General features: G+C 35.2%; 1 long non-coding RNA gene across 1 annotated transcript; it reads left to right on the top strand.

Moving 5' to 3' along the window:
* Positions 1–324: 324 nt before the first annotated feature.
* On the top strand, positions 325–6,452 carry LOC128779630 (uncharacterized). The gene is made up of 3 exons (XR_008425892.1): positions 325–377; positions 601–728; positions 5,415–6,452. It is a non-coding gene; the product is annotated as an uncharacterized lncRNA (long non-coding RNA).
* The last annotated feature ends 9,567 nt before the right edge of the window (positions 6,453–16,019 follow it).

A 16,019-nucleotide genomic window follows, 5' to 3' on the forward strand; every position in this document is an offset into this window, starting at 1 on the left:
GTCACTTGACCCACAAATGTGCTTTTGAAACACTAGAGATAAATCCATGTTAATGGTTTGGAGCAGGGAATGGAGGGATGACTGATACCTTTTACTTAGTAGTTCAACTCCCTGTACCGTGCCCTTGGATGATATAAAGAACTTTTTGTCCTGTTGAGTCCAGACATAGCCTTAGAACTGTTCACAAAACAATGCCCCAAGCAGTCACTGTCAATTGATTAGAGTTGTCACATGAGATGAAATCTATTTGTCATTATTAGGCAGATGAATGGTATTTCCCTGTTGGAGAGAAATAGGCAGAATGTAGCAATAGCTCATCCTGGAAGCAATATTAAACTGATATGACAGTAAATGGAATGAAGTACAAACCTTGAGATGTAAGTTTTATTTGATTTTTACCTTTCAAGTGATTGATTAATTTTCCAATAATCTTGTTAAATACTCTGTGAACCGCTTAATTGATTTAGATATAGTTACAGCCCCCTACGCTGAACTCAGATTTGTGGTTGTTAGTGTTTTTTAAGGGTTCTTTTATTGTGTGTTGTATTTTTCTTTCTTTGCTTTTTATGTTGTTGTTATTGTTCTTTTTCTCATTTCAAGGATCATAGACCAAGGTTTCGACAGGTTTAAATAAATGTAAATCTGTAAGGGAAGACTACACTTTTTAATGGTTAAAAAAGGAAGGTAAACACGGCCAGTGTTGTTTCAAAACCTGCGCATAAAGAGGGGTAAGTAAACACCGATCACATTCAGGAAATGCGATCCTGTGAGTACTCGTCCTCCGGAGTGTGTATCTGGAACTAGAAAACACTAAAGGGGTTTGTGCATGGTGTCTGACCCTCCCTGTGGCTATGGATATTCCATTACTTTGCTCCAAATCTTGTATGAAGACCATCGATGTGCATTGAATTAATGAGTGTATTTCAATTCTTGAGCATATTAGATGTACACATGTGTTTTTCTTTGTTTTCCTGATAGAAACATATGAGCTACTTTAATCCATATGGTGTTAAGCAAAACAGGGTGAAACAGACACAATACTTAGAGAGTAATTGACCGTGAGAATAATTGACCTTGAGATTTTAAGCTGATCATTAAAAATGGGCTAGGGAACTCCCTAGCCCGTGGCAATTGGGAAAAGGAGTCCAGGAATTGTTTTTTAGAATGTAAGATACTGAGAAACAGATTAAAAGTCATCTGGTTTCATAAGGGACACACTGGGAAGAAAGTTCCCGTGGGTGTATGTCATTTTAAGAGTGGCTGGGTATGAGGGTAATATTGACATACAAAGTGAAATTTATGGACAAACCTTCTTGAATCTCATTGACCCAGATTGATTAGATTTGTCCATCCCCAAACCAGTCTGTGATGGGGCAAACTGCCACGAGTCATTTAGATTAAAAATAGTACACAGTGAGAATGTTGGGAAGTCAGTCGCAACGTCCATTGCCTTGCAGAGTTAAAAACTCAAACTCTGTGCTATTGGGAGGGTTATGCCTACGTCAAAAATAAGTTTTCTTTGTTGAAGACACAAAAGTTTATTAGGGAAAGACCATGACTAGGTCATATTTTAAGATTTTTGAAATCAAATTATACTAATTTTGTTAATGTTCTTTCTCTACTGGCAAGATATTGTACAAATATCTTGATTACCACTCTGAGAATTGTAAACTAGAGTTCTTTTTTTATTTAACATCTTAATGATATTCACAAACTATTTTGACCATTTAGTTAAATAAGACTCTCCAAATATGGTAATAATTAAAATGTGGCAGATTAAAGATGGCCACTGATATTTGATGCTGCACTCATACAGAAGGGTGCTTTATGCCCTGCTCCCTTGTCTCGATTCTGAGAGGTCTCTGTGACTGTTCTGAACAGTCAGACTCAGCAGAAATGGTGCAGTGCCAGGTCTCGGGTCCAGGCCTTCAGAGACTGGCAGCTTCCTCTCTTAGAAGGCTCACATGGAGAATAATCCCTGTCAGAACACAGCTGCCGTGCTGGAAGACTCCTTGGCCACATGGAAAGACTACATATTGGTGCTCCAATAATCAGCCCCAGTTAAGAACCTAGCCAAAATCCAGCATCAACTGCCAGTCACGTAAGAGATGTTTTGCATTTCCATCTCAGTCTTCAAAGGACTTAAAATGACTGCAGAATCAGAGTACATCTTTCTCTAACTGCATGACAGACCCCAAGTAAGAGCTGCCCAGTTTAGCTGAGTCATCTTACAGAATTATGTGAGGTAACAAATTATTATTATAAGCCACAGTGCCCTGCATTTTTAAACATTATACAACAGGAGAAGGCTAGAACTTCAGCTAAAGTTTCATTAAATCAAATTTGTTCTTTCCTCAACTTTAGATATGCAGAATAATATCTATATTTAACAATATTGTGATAATTCTTGCAACATTGATATTCCAATAATTAGAACTGCAAAAGGATGATGAAATAGGAACATATTCTTATTTAGCTACTAAAAAGGACATTGCAGGGATGAAGAGAAATGACTGCCAGATTCTGCTCTCTCTTGCCTTTTCCCCTCCCCCAGACGCACAGATATACTCAGCCAGGAAACTAAAGGCAATGGAATGTAACTGGCACTGGTAATGCTGATATACTCTTTCTTGTGCCAAAACAGTGTCTTGGCTATATCCACAGTACTGTTGCCCAAACAGAGGATCTTCTGTTTTAGGGCTGAGCATGGCAAGGATTCCAGTCTTTTGCCTTCTTCTTTTACCATTTAAATTAGTAGAAAACATTTCCATATTTTGCTTTCTAAAGAACTTTGCATGAAAGGAAATCATACCTGTATTTGCAACTTATGAGAAATAATTGATCCTTGAAATGCTTACTACAATTGGCAGTTATATATCATTCCAGAACACTGTATTTGATTGCTATGGGCTTCTTACTGAAATGCTCATTGTTTTCATTAATGCCTTCACCCTTTGGGGCCTTGTTTTCTTCTCAATGGTGTTTAGAACACTAATGCATCATGTGCTAAAATCATAGCCCTTGGTGCTCAGAAGCATAAAGCAGAAATAACAGGCTGAGTCAGTAGCGATTTTGGAAAACACAGTCTGCTTAGACAGAAGTCTAGGAGAGAAAATTGGCAAGGGATGAAGAAATCAGACAGCTTCATGGAGAGTGTCTCAGTGGGAAAACCACCAAGGAAACACATAAGAGTTGAAAGCAGATGATGGCAGGGTCTATTTTTCCATGGAGACGTTTGAGAGGAAGTTTGATGCCCGTCTCTGTGGAGTACTCTAAATGAAGTCTGCCTAGATGTGGAAGGATATACTTCATCTTTGGAGATCCCTCTCAACTCTGTTATTCTTTGAATTGTGAACCAAGTAATTTTTCCCCTGCAATTCTGCTAGCAGGAATCAAAAATATATTCTATTCACACAGGCTAATGAAAATTAGACTTGTATCTGGTTCATTTTTGTTGAAGCTTCATCTATATTTACTAATAGATGCTAGTCAATGCCTGTCACATCTAATTTTAATTTTACTTCAATTCAAATCCACTGAACAGGAATTTCAGTCAACTTGAAGTAAATTGACATAAACACAAAGGAGGAAAAGGAAATAGAATAGCACTGACAATATTAACATATTCTATTACTAGCTTCAAATTTGGCTACGTATGTCCAGAGAGAGTAGGAAAAAGGAAAATTTAATAGGAAGTGTAACTCAGATCTTGCACTTTTATGATGCAGATATACTTTTATTTGGTATAAAATGTTCAATGTTGTCTATTACATGGAACTTTGAGTAACATCATAGGTAATATATTTACATAAGTTTATATTAAATGAAGAAACAATTTTTATACTTTTATAAAACTGAATAAAAGGAATTCTGAGGTGACAGAAATGGCATGGATTTGGCTTCAGATAAAACTATATTCCAATTTTGGCTGTCTTACTTTCTACTTGTTTGATCAAGTGACATTTCTCCATGTACGGAAATGATTATTTTACTATCATCTTGTTCCACTAGTACTATAACTTCTACTTTATATTTAGTGCAAAGCCTATGACTATGAACAAAGGTTTTGGGATTTTCATAAATAAATATTTTGAATTTTTAATAAGCAGAGATTGAGAATCTCATTTCTGCCCTGACCCGTGTGGCTGAGATGGGCATCATCACACAAGGTTGCCAGTTCAATTCCCAGTCAGGGCACATGCCTAGGTTGTGTGTTTGGTCCTTGGTTGGGGCTTGTTTTTCTCTCACATTGATGTTTCTCTTCTTTCCTCCTCTTTCTCCCTCCTGATCACTCTCTCTAAAATATACATAAATAAAATCTTTTTCAAAATCTCATATTTAATTTGAACAAAATTGAGTTGTCATATTCATTATTCTTAATTATTCACAGTAACTTCTTCAGAGTCATCAAAGTGTAACATAATCAATTTTGTATTACTTTTGTGTTTTAGTTAATCCTGATACAGATTTATCAGCCTAATAATTCCATAAGTACACTCAGTGATAAGTATATATTTGTCACTAGTTTTCTAGTCTAGATTAGAATTCATTCTATCATTTTGACATATGATTCTCTGTAGATGGTTTAAATTACAGAAGATCTTTACCAAAACTTCATCTTTTCAATTGAGTTATTATCTCCTTTATAACAGGAACCATGTCTGATATTCTCTCATTACTCTTCAGGCTGCATAAGAATGGATTAAGCACAAGACTAGTGATGAATAAATACTTGGTGATTTATTGTAACAAGGATATAAGACTGATAATTTTCATTTTTTCTTCACTGAAACTAAGACTCTATAACTCTAGAAAAGACTGATAAGTTATCCTTTAATTCATTGTAATGTATGTTAGCACTGATTAGAAATGGATGTAAAATTTAGTACTCGTGATAATGAAAGGTAGGAAAAAAAGAGGTTTTTATTATGGGGAAAATATGTTTATATATAATGCTTTATGAAACAATGTTTAATTTGAAGAGGCAAAATTCTTTGGCCAGATCATTTCTGTTGGAGTAACTTCGACACTGAGGAAATATCTCCATTTAATTTTGTCAGCCTAAAACTAGCTCTAAGGAAAAATGCTCTCAATAGGAATTCTCTGACCTAAATATGAATCAGAATTCATGGAATTACTCTATGAGTGAAATAACATTTGTTTTTAATCACATGAATGAAAATTATACAAATATAAATATATAGTATTTTTTCATATTTTGTTGAAATGAGATTGTTATATAAATGAGTTCATATTATAGATATTGCTTTGCCACTTACTTTTCAACTTTACAATATTTCTTGTAAATATTTCCATGTAGATATGTAGAGATGTACCTTCATTTTCTTTTCCTAATTATAAAGTTCATGTTGTAAAATTTAATAATCTTAAAGTGTGATGATGTAATTTTACAGATGAAAGTGGCTGTGAAAGCCGCCCATCAAGTGCGTCAATATTAAAACGTCACTGACGGCTCACCCAACGCGACCGCGCCTCCCTGTTAGCGCGCTCCAAAAGTGCTGCCTGGCTTTGATCGTCATCATGCATTTTGCCTGCTTTGAAAAGTGGATTCGTAACATAGGAACACTCTGTGTTGCACCATTTTTGTTCAGCATTATTTTGTGAGACTTATCCATATCATTCTTTGTTCAGCTTAATTTTTGAGATTTACCCATGTTATTGCGAGTAGCATTTTAAAAATGGTACTCTAATATTTCTTTATGTGAACATGTAACCGCATATTATACATTGTATTGTTGATGGATGTTTATGTTGCTTATACCTTTTAGCCATTACGCATAAAGCTACTGTGAACATTCCTGCACAGTCATCCCTCAGTATCTGCAGGGGAGTGGGTCCAGGAGATGCTCAAGTCCCTTATATGAAATGGTACGGTATTGGCATATAACTGATATTTGCATATAACTGGTATTTGCATACAGAGTACAGCAGGGTATACTGACACATCACTTCAACCGAGTAGATTCCATAGTGCTCAGTGCATTCAAGTTTTGCTTTTTGGTACTTTCTGGGATGTCTTTTTCAAATATTTTGATCTGAGTTTGGTAGAATCTACGGATGTAAAACCTGCAGATAGGAAAGGCCGACTCGATGTGTTTTCAGAGGAAAAAAGCACTCATTTTGTTGGACATTTACTCAGCAGTGGAATTGGTAGGCCGTTAGGTAAACATGTTTTTAGCTTTAGGATAGACTGAAAAAATATTTTCCAAGGCAGCTGTACTAATTTATACTCTATTAGTAGTTGATGCAAGTTCCAGTGGCTCATTAAACACAGTGTTTTCAGTTTTTGTTTTATTTTATTCTAATTTTTGGTCAAGGAAATGCATACACATTTTTATTTTATTTTTTGTTATTTTTATTCAGTTACAGTTATCCCAGCTCTTTCCCCATTGCTCCTCCCACCCCATTCCCCTGCCACTCCCACAGTCAGTCCCCCCACATTGTCCAGTTTTTATTTTAATATTGTCATTCCAGTGAGAATGTGAGAATATAATAATATTTTCCATGGCTTTGATTTTAATTTCCCTGAAGTCTTTCATTATTGATTACCTTTTCCTTTTTATAGTATCTATTTGGAAATCATTTTTTGTGAAGTGCTTTTTTCCAATCTTTTGTCTTTTCTTTAAATAGCTATTATTTTCTAAATGGTTTCTGAGAGATCAGCAAAAATTCCGAGTCCTTCTTAGTTATTCTTCATCTCGATTTGCTTTATAATCTCTTATTGTGCAAGCCTTCTTTTAAAAAAAAATTTTTATTTATTTGTTTTTTTAGAGAGAAGGGAAGGGAAGGAGAAACAGAGGGAGAGAAACATCAAAGTCTGGTTGCCTCTCGTGCGCCCCTACAGAGTACCTGGCCCACAGCCCAGGCATGTACCCTGATTGGGAATCAAACCCACAACCCTTTGGTTCACAGGTCGGCATTCAATCCACTGAACTACACCAGCCAGGCCTGAGCTAGCATTCTTTTCACTTCCTCCTCTCCTTCTCCCCCACCCCGCTCCTTAATTTTCCAGAGTACCTTTATTCTGAATAACATCTGGGAAAGTTGCTTTTGAAAGTCACTGAGACACTTAGGGTCTCATTTTTTTTCTGCTAGGTAATCTTTTTGAGTGTTCTCTTTAGTAATAATGGATCCTTAGGTGGGTTTTGTGACATTTGTTGCCCATTTTACCTATTATCTTTCAAATAAGAAAAACCAAAAAATAATGTTCCAAGTTCCAAAGATGAAGCTGGAAGCTACCTACCTTTTTACATTAGCATTCTTTTCTAATGAAGAATTTTCTTTTTCCACCCCCTGCATTTAATTTTTTATATCCATATGGTCTTTTCCTTCTTCTTTTTTAGTTCAGTGTGTTAAAAGTAGAATACTGTCATCGCTATACTTTGTGGCGCTTAAAGTGTCCCAAGTTGGTCAGTGGTTATACGTTGAGTCTTTGGAAAGTCCCCCTTAAATTTGGGCATTTTCTTGCTTTCTGGAACAAGACATTTGGGGTACATCTCATGTTTATATCTAGTCTTGAAATCAGTTAATTCTCGAAGGAACACTGCTTTATTTTAGAGGAGAATGGTAGTTAGAAGCCATACCTGGGTCCTACGTATGCTGCCCATAGATACTGGTGCAGCATATGCTCCTTGGCTCTTTCAGTGGATTTTTTTTCTTAAATCAATAACTATGCATGGTGTCAGATGGGTACTAGATTTATTGGGGTGACTCTTTGTAAGTTATATTAATGTCTAATCATTGGGTTATATAACTCAAATTAATATAATAGGGTGCATCAACTGTAGTTGAAAATAAAAAGTATTAAAAACAAAAAAAATAATAATAAGTATTTTAAAAATTCATTCTCATTCTTTCATTCAAATCCAGTGCTACAGGGCTCAGCTCGCCTCCCTCCAGTCAGGACACATACAAGAATCAGCCAGTGAATGGATAGGTGAATAGAACAACAAATCTCTCTCTTTCTCCCTCTCTGTGTGTCTCTCTCTCTTCCTCCTCCTCCTCTCTCCCTCTTTCCCTCTCTCCCTATAAAATCAATCAATAAAAAATAAATACAGAAAAGCAAAATGAGAAATAAAAAATAAGAAAAAATAAGAAAGCAGGGGCATCAGTAGCTGCACATTATTCAAGAAACAGACTTCACAGGTTTACTTCTGCTAGAAAACCTGTACAAAATGCATGGAAAGTTTTTGAGGAATCTGAAAAATAATTAGATCAGGCAGTTTGAGGAAGAAGACCAAAACTGAAAGTACCATTGACCCGATGGTGAGATTGCTATTTTTTTCTCCAGAATTTCTGGCTGATGCAGAAGTGGACACTGGGTAGCATACAGAGAGGGCTCAGGGAAATGTCTTCAATGAGGAGCACTCATAACATTCAGACAGAGAAGTCTCCTCTCCTTTTGTTCCTCTTTTCCCTACAATGTCTCATGTCCCAGGTAGTTCCATAGCAGCAATGGGAACCTGGAGGACCTGAAACTAAAAATGAGCATCTTCTCCAGTAGCTGGATCTATGTTCTAAGGGTGGTGGGATCGATCCCCATTGCTTTTTATTTATTGTTTATTTTTTTAATCCTCACCCAAGGATATGTTTATTGATTTTGGAGAGAGAGAAAGAGATAAAGAGAGAGGGAGAAACATCTAAGTGAGAAGTATCGATCAGTTGCCTCTTGTATGACCCCCAACCAGGGATGGAACTCACAACCTTGGTATGTACCCTGATCAGCAATTGAACCCGCAACCTTTTGGGGGTATGGAATGATGCTCCAACCAGCTGAGCCATACAGCCAGGCCAGTCCCCATTGCTTTTATTTGTGTTTCTCTCTCTTTTACCACTGCTTGACTTGCATTTTTAACCTTGTAATGATACCATTTATTTTTAAAATGTAGTCTAACTTTTCCTCTTTTCTTTTAGTAAAAAAAAAAGCATAAAAATATATGACATACACCATATTATTTTATTTATACAAAGTTCAAAACAGGCAAGTGTTTAGGGAAGCATTTGGGGTAATAAAACTATAAAGAAAGTTAAGGCACTAAATACCTTACAAATTATGACAGAGCTTAGTGGGAAGGGACAGACTCATCATTGGTCATCATGAGCTCCATCAAGGGTGAAAACAAGTGAGTAGCTTCAGGGACATGGAGTAACCCCTAAACCACATATCTAATAGATACTCAAAAGCTGGAACAACAGATAATGTTTGTCTTCTACACATGGTGTCACAACACACTGTGTAGCAGAAATCTAATATTGAATCTATAATATGATATATGTGGAGAGAATAAAACTCCTTCCTCTGCACTGTACCTAGCAGTATTAAAGTGTTTCGTTCACATGAAGTAACTTGTCTTCATCTTATGATCTTCTTGAAATTTAAAATGCCACCCTTATTCACGTTTCTATGTGCAGCTATTAGCTTTGTAAATATTGAAATCACCAATCTGTATATTGACTTTCAGTTTATAATACATTCTCAGTAAGGCTTTTCAAACTGAATTATTGAGCTTTAACTTCTCAGCACATGTTACATTACTCTCAGCACCAAGTTCTTAGCCCTGGTTCTCAGCTTCGCTCTTCGCTGAGGCACTGAGTAGTATTCTTTGTGAGCTCCTAAGGGCTCTCACTGTCTATCCTTGCATTCTGATTCTTTAGTGCCCCTTTTAGATGTAAAATTTTTAGGAGGAATCTAATGATAGCTACCACTTACCAAGAGTTTATATCAAGAGCAATATAACATCTCATAATGCTTAAAATGAAACGGATGGGGTCAATATTTAACATATTAAGAAACTGAGATTCAGAGAAGTTGAATAACTCAGCCAAGGTCAGACAGATGATGGGGCTTAACTTGTATGTCACCTGTCTGCATCATTCATTCAGTCATCACCTATTATTGGCTAGCCCTCACGCCAGGTGTTTGTGGTACACTGGCAGTGGGCGATAGCAGAGTCCCTTCCCTCGTGGAGCAGTCAACAATATAAAGACTAATAAATAAACAAACAAAATCCAAATGAATCCCTAATTACAAGCTCCATCTATGTGCTACTGAAATATACAGTGAATGAAATCATCTGTGGCAGAGACTGCTAACTGACTTGTGCAGAGACGAATGTGTCTAGAATAACCCTTTGCATCATTGTACAACATAACCCTGCATATGGACAGCGGGGCAGCACCTGCTGACATGGGACAAGCCTGTCTGTAAAGTTAGCTTCAGAATACTGATCTTACCGGAGTTCTGCTTCTCGGGATGAGTACTCAGTAACGTCAGTCAGAACTTCAGTCATCGCAGACATAACCCTGCTTTCCAGTGTAATGTGTAGGCAGGAAGGGGACTTGGGAAGCTGAGCTCTGAAAGGCTGTTCATGAAAAATTGATTTAACTGACTTTCATGTTTATGATCTAAGAGAGTGTTCCTAGCTGTTTCCAATAAAAGCAGCACCATTAATTTTATAAACATCCATATAATAAAATATATTTCTGATAATTTTAAATTGAGACAATCCAAGTCTAAAAGCTTCTGTGGTATCAAAAATAATAAAACCTCCTAGTATTTTATTAATTAGTAAAGAATCTTGATATACTTAACACCTAATAGTATGTCCATTTGGTTTCCAAGTACTCTTGCAATAACTTTCCTAGAGGGCTATGTCTGCAGACTGTGAGTTCTAAATGCCTTGTCTACGTTACTTGCTAGTCGTGTGACCTGAGGGAGATGACCTAACCTCTATGTGCCTCGGTATCCTCATTGGTAAAAACAGTTGTCATAAAGCATATACCTCAGGAAGACTATGGAGGCAGCATTGGTAATTCTTAAATCATCTAGTCTTGTACATCAGAATATGATTTTGCCTCATGTTAACAATTATGTGGGAAATAGGTAGGAAAAGGGTTAGAAGTTAACTTTTAGCTATATGTCTCACTCTCACACACCAGTGGACTACACAGGAAATAAACACACATGATCTCCATTTTTTATCGTATACATTTTTGAGGAATACAATTTGTAAAAAGTCATCAAATCTCTCATAAATAAATTCAATAAATTATTTGAAAGATAAATTAAAAAACAAAATGTTTTAATTAGGGTGCTCTCTAGAGAAATCTTACGTAGATCATTACATACACAGCAACTATTCTTTCTGAGTTTCTATCACTAATTAGACATTTAACTTTTTATTCCTGTTTCCTGCTTTGAAGAGAGAAATTAGTCATGCCTAGAATTTGCTTATGGCACATACCAGTGTCAAGTTGATAGTTTAAATGAAATGTTTTATCTGTTCTATAAAGGAAGTTAAAAGCTATGGTTTCAGACTAGTTGGGAGAAAAAGGAAGAGATTCAAGAAAGTAAAAACAATAACAATAACAAAAATGTTAACTAAGTAAGAATATAAGAAAGTGGTAAAGACAATGTAGGTTTGCCAACTAAGCTGTATAGGGGTGCTATGTAACATTCAGAGTAGAAGAAGTATAAGGCTTGGATAATTTTGGAAAGCTTCAAAAATTTTATGTAAAATGGCTCTCAAGATTGTAGATGGGCAAAACACAAATGAAATGAATTGAAATTCAGTGAAATGAGATATACGGTGAGACAGGAATGGGGAATTTTATGTAGATTTATTGGGGGGTGTACTGTCCATCTGGTTGGATTGGATGTGGTTCAGCAGAAGCTAAAGCTCGCAGACAGGGAAGGAGCTGCTGTGATGTTCTCCAAATGGCTTAAGGAGTTTTGACTTATCCTATAGTACGTTTCATGTAAGAAAACCCAGTAAATATTGAATAAGAAAACCTAGCATTTGCCACCTATTAGTAAGTGTTTACCTTGGGTAATTCATTTAACTTTGTTTTCTAACAATGCATCTGTAATATTAGAAAAGCAAATTGGACAATATTGTATATATGGGAAAACTGAAGAATAACTGTTTGACCTTCACAAAACTCTACAAACCAAATAAATATGTGTGAATTTATTTAACAACCTATAAAGAGTAAGCTAATATAAATTGACACTAATACATGCATTGTAAGTTGAACATTATCAGGCAAAACAAGCTGTCTGGCTAGGTTTTTGAAAGGAGAAAAATTGAGAATGCCTTTGAATTTTATTCTGAAGCATTCTTTTGCAAACCAGCATTTATTAAAATGCAAAGTGTTCTTGTGTAGATTTTAACTCACAAAAAAAGAAATATGTTTGCAGTTTGCATTGCAACACCCTCAACATTATTGTAGAAAAACAAGAAAAAAACATTTGGATGGGTGGTTTCACAAACAAAGATTATTTACATTTTTTAGAAGAAATCACTTCTCACATTATAAAATGTTCTTGTGAAAACTTTGTCTAAATGCATAAAGGTTTGACAAACAAAACAAATTATTATGATTAAGGTCCTTAAGAATTCTCCAAAACTATTTGAGCGAGATCATCTTTTGGAAGTTGAGTAAGATGGCATGGAAGAAACAGGGTTATTGATTTGCTTGAGAAATATAATAATAACCATCGAAATTGAATCTAGAAAACAACTAACCAAACAAGTAGAACAGAAATAGAATCATACATATGGAGAACGTTGGGATGATGGCCAGTTGGGAGGGGCATCTGGAGGAATGGGGGAAAGTTGCAGGGATCAAGAAGTACGAATTGACAATTACAGAATAGACAGGGAGATGTTAAGGGTAAATACAGGAAATGCAGTAGCCAAAGAACTTATATGCACGACCATGGACATGACAAAGGAGGAGGTCCCACCAGAGGGAGTGGAGGGTGCTGGGTGGAGGAGAGCAAAGGGGGAAAACTTGGGACAACTGTAATAGCATAATCAATAAAATAAAAAAGAAATATAGTATGTTATGTTACATGTGGAACTGAATTGAAAAAATAGATTTCAGGGGCCGTTTAGTTTCACAGAAAATGATGATTGCCTGCTGTATGTTACAGCAGTGAATTTCAACATTTTTCATCTCATGGCGCATATAAACTAATTACTAAAATTCTACGGCACACTGTAAAATATTTTTTGCTGATCTGACCAAAAATTGTTGATTTATTCACACCAGACAGCTATTTTTATGTTGGCTGTTGTTATTTTTTTATTTGACAGTCTAAAGGAAAATAAGTCAGTGCCTTCACTAGTCAGGTATTGCATGTTCAAAAAATTCTTGCAGCATAATTGGTAAAAAATTGCTTAGTTAGATTAATAAATGTAGCTCCAAGAAGTGAAAAAAATTGATACAAGTAGAAACAGTGGAAAGATGAAACACCTTCTATTTCCTACCCAATGAGTGGATTAAATAGCCAATAAAAGGTTTCTAGTGGTTATCATTTAAGACCAAGGTGAACATGTGACAAGAAAAGGAAACTTACTATCCCCACAGTATGAACTATGTTCAGACAGTGATACAGAGAAAAGATGCAGGGAAACAGGTTTTGGCATCTTAGCACATGTCTTAGGTATGAACAGTCTACTTAAGAAATTGACTTAAAGACCATTAATGCAGAGAGAAATTAGTCGCTTACCATACATCAGGCCACCTGAAACAAAGCAAGCATGAAACCTGTTAGAGATGAGTGTCTTGGAAGTTCTCTGACTGCAATACAAGAAGAGAAACTATTAGTTAATACATTTTTTAAATACTAAGTTAATATCTGGATACTATTTTAAATTAATTATGTAGATTGTGGATATAAGTTGAACTAGGAATTAATTGATTTTAGTTCATTTTTATCAATTTAATAAAAATACAGAAAAGTATATAAATCAAAAAATAGAATATGCTCTGATGTTCTCTTTTTAATTCCTGATATTTATCATTTATATCTTCTTTTATTCTTTATCATCTTATGGGGGCTTATTGATTATATCTTTCTAAAAACTAACTTTCTACTTTTAATTTTCCCTATTGTTTACTCATTGACTGAATCTATTGCATATTTTCTGTATATAAAACTGTCTGGCAATTTGATATATTGTTTATATCAAATGTTTGAACATGGAAGTCCTTGATTCTTTTTCAATATTTGCTCTAAGTAGCATTTTTTCTTTCTTTGCATTATAAACAATTACATGATTTAATGGTTATACCTTTGACAAAAATGTACTTTTTATAAAAGTCTGCTTTTGTTTCTGGTCTACATTTAAGTTATTTGAGGAATAGAATAGATTATTTGTTTATTACCAAATGCCATTTCCATTTTGATGAATGTTTCACAAACTGCATCCAGATTGTCTCTGAAGACGAGTTAAGGTTCCAAAGAACTTGCTTTTTACACTCGTCTCACAACTTGTCAGAAGCACCCCTGTCTAGGGTGGGCGGGGAAGAAATAAAATGAATAAATAAATAAACAGGAACTGTTTTAACTTTTTAAAAAAATTTTACCCTTGAATTGCAACTTGGTGTTCAGGAATGACGTTTCAGTGCATATGTGACTATGAATTGAACACAAGGATAGTAATTGCACATTTAAAGAATTAGATGCATCATGTTACTGAAGATCAGAATAGAAAAGGACATCAAAGCCATTGACTCCCACTTAACAGACAAGTGAAGGAGTGGACGTTTTTAGAAGGTTAATAATATTTGGGAAAAAAGACCAACATAATAACTCTAAGTTTTTATCACTATTTACACCAATGTGGAATTCCAGTTTGAAATGACAGATATGTCTATGGAATCACTACATAGTGACTCCATTCTCAGTCTTAAAATATGTAAAAAGAGTAACATATCTAAGACATTTCTTTACATAAACCCATACTGGACTTTAAAAATTAAAAACTGAAATGATTAAGAATTATTGAAGAGGTGCTAGAAAATAATTTGTGATCCATATTCAAATCATGAGTAAATGCACTGAAATCTTTTTAACCTACATTAACATGTCCAAATAAGTCTTGCTCTTGAAAGAAATGCCATATTTACTCTATTGGACTTTTTCTGTCTCTCTCATCTGTATCTTGATGAGGTAAGAAAGTACTATAAAGAGCAAAAGAGCATTTTGTGTATCATCTTGGGGAAAGGCTTTTGGAGGGAAGGACACTCCAAAGAAACATCACTCTAAATATATATAGACGGCATGTACATTTCTATTATTTTGGGTTTTTTTAAATCCACAATGTAGATGACACTGAAAATTACCTTTGTATACAATAGTTGTGATTGCAAAATTAAATGTTGTTCTGCATCTTAGTAATTTTTAAGTCAATACTCAATTTAACATTACACCTAGCATTCTAAATTTGTACCACTGTACATTATGACTAGTTGGATAAAAGTAAGTAGCCATTTTCATTGTTCTGTATATTTCAAGTTTGGTGTTAAGGCAAATATTTCTTTCTGAGATCTGAGTTGTGTAACATAATCAGGTTTCTCTTGGCTTTTCATGTTATCAAGCTGGTCATAGTATGAGATAGCTCTCATTTGTGATTTAACTTTTGACAAAGATATACAGCTACCTAAAAACAAAATACAGCCAAGTTTTTCTCTCTCCTATTTTATTTGTTCCTGACTTTTCTTTGCATAAAACCATGACCTCTAGGCTTGGATTCAGTGCTTTCACCTCTTCGGGCTTCAGCCAACTTCCTGGGATAAAGAGTCCTTCCTACATTCTTGGTTTCTTGGTTACAGAGAGGAAAGAATTAGATTATCACATGACATATTTTAAGAGGAAATCTCATATTTTTAAAAGTATGAACATGGTGCACTTTTTGGAAGCCATGAAGCCAGTGAAGAAAAGGGGCAAAGGCAGCAAATGGTGAGGAAATTGCCACTTTACAAAGAGTCAATCAGCATCTTATAAATAGATTCTTTAAAAAAAAAACACACACACAGCTATCTTTGTCCAATGTGCTATTTTGCTACATTGTTTCATTTAAATTTTATAATGGACTTGCAAAATGCCCAAGCAAAACATGTCGGTTGTTCTCATTTTGTTTGGATCAGTTCGGTTGAGAAACTCCTGACTTGCACCTTGTTCTTCTGTTTCTGCAAAGGCCTTTGTT

This window comes from Desmodus rotundus, chromosome 1 (assembly GCF_022682495.2).
Source record: "Desmodus rotundus isolate HL8 chromosome 1, HLdesRot8A.1, whole genome shotgun sequence".
Taxonomy (NCBI): domain Eukaryota; kingdom Metazoa; phylum Chordata; class Mammalia; order Chiroptera; family Phyllostomidae; genus Desmodus; species Desmodus rotundus.